Source organism: Capsicum annuum, chromosome 8 (assembly GCF_002878395.1).
Source record: "Capsicum annuum cultivar UCD-10X-F1 chromosome 8, UCD10Xv1.1, whole genome shotgun sequence".
Classification (NCBI taxonomy): domain Eukaryota; kingdom Viridiplantae; phylum Streptophyta; class Magnoliopsida; order Solanales; family Solanaceae; genus Capsicum; species Capsicum annuum.
This window is the reverse complement of record NC_061118.1, coordinates 131,593,775-131,599,690: the sequence shown is the minus strand read 5'-3', so window position 1 is coordinate 131,599,690 and position 5,916 is coordinate 131,593,775.

The following is a 5,916-nucleotide window of genomic DNA, read 5'->3' as shown; positions in this document are numbered from 1 at the left end:
ATAATAATAATAATAATAATAATAATAATAATAATAATAATAATAATAATAATAATAATAATAATAATAATAATAATAATAATAATAATAATAATAATAATAATCATTAAGAAGGGCTCTTAGAGGTTCTTACGGTGAAATTCCATGGGAAAAATATACCAATGATAAATTGATAGGAGTTTTCACACAAGAAGGATTGAATTTGTGCAATGAATTAAAGCTATCTAGACAACTTAAGATTGATAAGCTAAAAGAGCGATCTCAATTAGGAGATTTCTGTACTCAGTTTGGTGTACCCGAACCAACCTTTTCTAAGAAAAGAAATCATAGATATTCTAAGAAGTATGTATTAAATTTCTGACAGGTCATTTGCTCGGGTAAAAGATTAATACTACCATACAGCCAATAAGCTGTAAAAAATTCTCGTATATTTTGGTTCTTCCAATAGTATAGGTCTGGATGGCTGCATGGATTACCGCCAGAGGGATGATTAGAAAACAACCGAGTAAAAATCCCAAATATGTTGATTTACCCTATTTGGAAACTTATTACTATCCAAGACCGACTCCTTAAGATGTTCTGATAGAGGAAAGGGATTGGAATCAGACTAATACGTCTTATAGTGGTTCTGATATATATATATATATATATATATATATATATATATGGAATCTAGATGGCTAACTGATAGGCAATTAACTATTCTTATTCATCGTATGTTGATGTATTAAACACTGTGCAGTGCGACTAGTGAAAGGAACACAAATAAAATTATTTGTAAAATGATAATTGCTGGTTTTACTGACCAACTTCGTGGCTGGTGGGATAATTTTCTAACTACTAAACAAAAAATGACTGTTGTCAATGCTAGAGCTATTGAGGCAGAGGTTGATAATTTAGTAGAACTCTACCAACAAATAGGGAAGATGCTGTTTATACTCTCGTTCTTACTATTTTAGAACATTTTAATGGTAGATTCACCAATTAGTATAAAACTGTCTAACCCTTCTAAACGGTCTTAGATGTAAAACTCTAGGAAAATTTAAGTGGTATAAAGACACCTTTATGAGTCGGGTTATGGAATTACTTGAAAATAGGTATGCTCATTGGAAGACAATTTATAGACGGACTTTCTCCATTATTTGCTAAAAGGGTAATAAAGGATCTTAGAGGTTCTTATGGTGAAATTCTATGGGAAAAATATACCTATGGTAAGTTGATAGGAGTTTTCACACAAGAAGGATTGAATATGTGTAGTGAATTAAAGATATCTAGACAGCTTAAGATTGATAAGCTAAAAGAGCGATCTCAATTAGGAGATTTCTGTACTCAGTTTGGTGTACCCCAACCAACATTTTCTAAGAAAAGGAATCATAGATATTCTAAGGATGAAAAGCCTTATAGGAAGAAGAGATCTAGATATAGATCCAAAGAAGAGTGTGAAGTTAGGAAAACTTATCGCAAATCTACCAGATTTGCGAAAAATAGATCTAAGCGAGATCTTGCTAAAATTAAGTATTACAAATGTGGTAAGTTTGGGCATATTACTCTTAACTGTAAAATTGAAAAGCTGAAGTTTTTAGAACTTGATGAAGACCTTCATGATAAAGTTTATGGATTGTTATACACCTCAGGATTAGAATCTGATTATAATTCTGAATCTGAATCAAACAATGAAGTCGATTTGCTTGATTTATCTGATAGTGATAAAAATATGGATACTATTTATTCTGATTGTAAAGGGCATACCTGCACTTGTGATGATGCATTTTATAAATTGCAATCCCAATTTGAAGATTTGAATATAAAATTTATTACTTCTGATAATGTTTTGGAACTCTTAAAAGAAGTTTTGGATGAGAAACTACGTGAAAAAATTATTAATTTTTCTACTAGTTCAAAACCTAGTACGTCTAAAACTGCTGATAGCAATTTTCTTGAACCAGTGAAACTCTAATTATTTTACACCCTATTATTTAACAGAGGTTAATAAGCATTTTGCAATGAGTTCTGCCCCTGTAAAATCTACTTCTCTTGATGATTTAAGAACTGAAGTTGAAAACTTGAAAAGAAAGATTAAATCTCTTAAACAAAATCAATGATTTGTGATCACAGGATTTCGCTAATTGAGGAAGATATTTCTCCTACTAAAATTTCCAAAGGAAAAGAAAAAATTCCTAATGAAAATGAGGAAAATGATATCCTTCAAAAATCTCTTGATTTAAAGAATAATTACTTTCTAGGTATGATGCAAATTGTTACAGCTCATAAATGGTACATTAAATGCACTATTTTAATTAATAACCAATTTTCTATAACTAATATTGCTATGATTGGTAGTGGAGCGGATGTTAGCTGCATTAAAAAAAGGTTAATCCCTACTAAATATTTTCAAAAGACTACTCATATGGTTAAATCTGCATCTGGACATGATCTAGATATAGAATATAAATTAGCAAAAGCTGATATTTGCCAAAATAAAGTATGCATTCCACATTTCTTCTTCTTGGTGAAAAATCAGTTATACCCTCTAATTATACTTGGAATTTCTTTACTCCTGCAATATACCCTTTTACTCTTCTTGATTGTAAAGAATTTACTGCTACATACAAGAATAAAAAGATATCTTATTCCTTTGTTACAGATTCCGTAACTAGAGATATAAATACTTTAATTGATATGAAGCAAAAACATGTTGATTCTTTACAGTTTGAACTTCTTAACATGAATATTTGTGATACAATAAAATCTGCTAAGATACAGGAAACAATTAAATTGATTTCTGAACAAATGGCTATTGATATTTTTGCCGATCACCCTAGTGCTTTTTGGAATAGGAAAAATCACATTGTCACTCTTCCATATGAAGATAAATTTTCCGAGGATGATATCCCGACCAAATCACGGCCTTGTCAAATGAATGCCGAATTGATTGAATTCTACAAAAAAAAATGATAATCTGTTATAGAAGGGTTTGATAAAACCTTTGAAATCCCCTTGATCTTGTACTGTATTTTATGTTAATAACGCTGCAGAAAAAGAACGTGGTGTTCCTAGGTTAGTAATAAATTACAAACCCTTGAATAAATATTTGAAATGGATTAGGTATCCTATTCCAAACAAAAAGGATTTACTAGCAAGATTATATAATTCCAACATATTTTTAAAATTTTATTTAAAATTTAGTTATTCGTAGATTCAGGTGTTTAGGAACATATATACCTACAGAACTGCTTTCAATGTTCCTTGTGGACAATATGAATGGAATGTTATGCCATTTGGTTTAAAAAATGCCCCTTATGAATTTTAGAAAATCATGAATGATATTTTTAATTCTTATATGGATTTTATCATAGTTTATAGTGATGATATATTAGTATTCTCCAAGACATTTGAATTTCATATCAAGCATTTAGATATTTTAAAGAAAATTGTGATACAAAATGGTTTGGTGATATCTAAACCAAAAAATGAGTTTATTTCAAATAGATGTTTGATTTTAGGACATAACATTTCTCAAGGGAAGATTACTCTCATACAAATATCCATTAATTTTGCATCTAAATTTCCTGATGTTATTACGGACAAAACTCAATTGCAGAGATTCTTGGGAAGCTTGAATTACATTTCCTATTTTTATAAAAATTTATCTCGTGACTTAGCCCCTTTATTTGATAGGCTAAAAAAGGATCATAAAGGTTCTTGGACTAATAGTCACATAGATCTTGTTAAACGTATTAAACAGAGTGTTAAAACTTTGCCCTGTTTAACTTTAGCCAATCCTACATGGCAAAAAATTATTGAGACGGACGTGTCTAATATAGTTTATGGAGGAATATTGAAACATGTTAATTCCCATGAAAAATCTGAATACTTGATAGATTTCATTCCGGAAAATGGACTGAAGCCCAGAAAAATATGCTACCGTGGCTCATGAAATGCTTACAATTGTTAAGTGTGTTTTAAATTTCAAGATGATTTATATAATCAAAAGTTTTTAATAAAAATTGATGCTCAATCTGTAATATACATGTTTGATAAAGACTTTAAACATGATGCTTCAAAATTGATATTTGCAAGGTGGCAAGCTCAATTAGCCCCTTTTGACTTTGAAATTCATTATAAAAAAGAAATTGATAATTTCCTTCCTGATTTCCTATCTAGGGGAATATCTAAATTAAAAATAAATTTTTATACTTATTTTCTTACTAAAAAGACCACAAGCACCATCTTAAAGGTAATACCGTTATACAGAGATTTACAAAATCTTATAATTGAAAAAATTATCTATGATATGGTTGAAGAAGAATTTTATGTCTATGATTATGAAGAGGCCAGAGAAATATTTGATGAACATGAATTCGATATATCTACCTAAAACTAATTGTTTTATTAGCAGTATGGATCCTATATGGCAATTGGCCAGAGGAAGAGAAAGAGGTAAATTAGGAGGAAGAAAATCCTCTAGGGGAAGATCATCCCTAGGAAGATCATATTCTCAAGGATCGTCATACGGATCCTCATCTAATTCTCCAGTTATACAAATGAGAAATAAGAGTTTAATAAACTCTAAAATAATGTAGAAAGGCGAATTATCATCATTTCCTTCAATTCATTTGGAAGATATTCCAGAGGACAGTCCGTTATACGGACAGCTGTAGGCATACCTAGTCTCGCAAAAACAAAGTGATACATTTGCTTTTATAGCTTAAAAAGAAGACAATGATGATATCAAGTCCTACAAAAAAAATAGAAAACAAAGAGATGATATTTCTTGTTGAAAACTCTAAGATTCAAAGGAGAGATGAACCATGGAAGATACTCCAGAAATATTTAATGAATAACTTATATTTCTCGGGTGAGTCATACAAAATCTGTACTTATTATGAGACTATTCTCACTTCTACAGGCAGTGCAGATTTTGAGCACTTTACTAAGTATAATATAGAAGAGAATGTTTATAACTTCTCAAAACTTATTATTAAATGGATTATATCCATTGAAAATTAGGGGATGACCGCAATGACCAAAAGACAGATCAGTCTTAAAGGATCTTGTATAAATTTTACTTATTGAGATTATATCCACGCCTTTTATAAAGTGCTTTATTATAATAATGATTGACATAAACATACTTGGTTTATGAAAATATGTGCAAAGATATTTGCAGAATCAATTCCTAACTGATTTTTGAACTGGTGGTAATACCACGATCCAACTACCAAGATATTGTCAGATCAATTTATTAAGTTATACAAGTAATGAACTCAAGTTTCTCCAAAGTTAAACGAGCTATATCACGCAGATCATATCTGCAACCTTGAAAATATCGATCAAATCTACTTCTTTATTGAATTTTCAATTAATGGGCTCCAGAATTGGGATTCACAGAAGAGCAGATCCCTTATCTATACAGGGTATTTTATAATAATTTTTGGGACAAACTAATGAGGACAGATCCCAAAACAAAACTTTTACATGGACAAGAACTTCTGGACTCTATTAAAATTAGAGTTTGGGAATATGCAGCAGCCCCTCGAAAGGATATTATTGAGGACAGTGCGATTAAGCACATTGTTAGAAGGATTTTTGTGCAAGACGGAGACAGAATTGAAATGATAGAAAAGTACTTGGAAGAAGTTAAAAGAAATCTACTTCAAATTGTTAACCAATATGATAAGTCAGACACTTCAATGAAGAGTGTCACCAGCGATGATATCGTCGAAGAAGATATTCAGGATTCTCAGCTTGTTCCCTCAGATAAGACACTGTCTAACGATGCCATTATATGAATGGAAGAATTCCTTAGGAAATTAAGAAAGAATGATAAAATATAAGTAATACTGTTTACACAGTAATTACACTATGCACGGGACTCGAATGTGGGACCCATATTATTGTTCATACTATTTACAC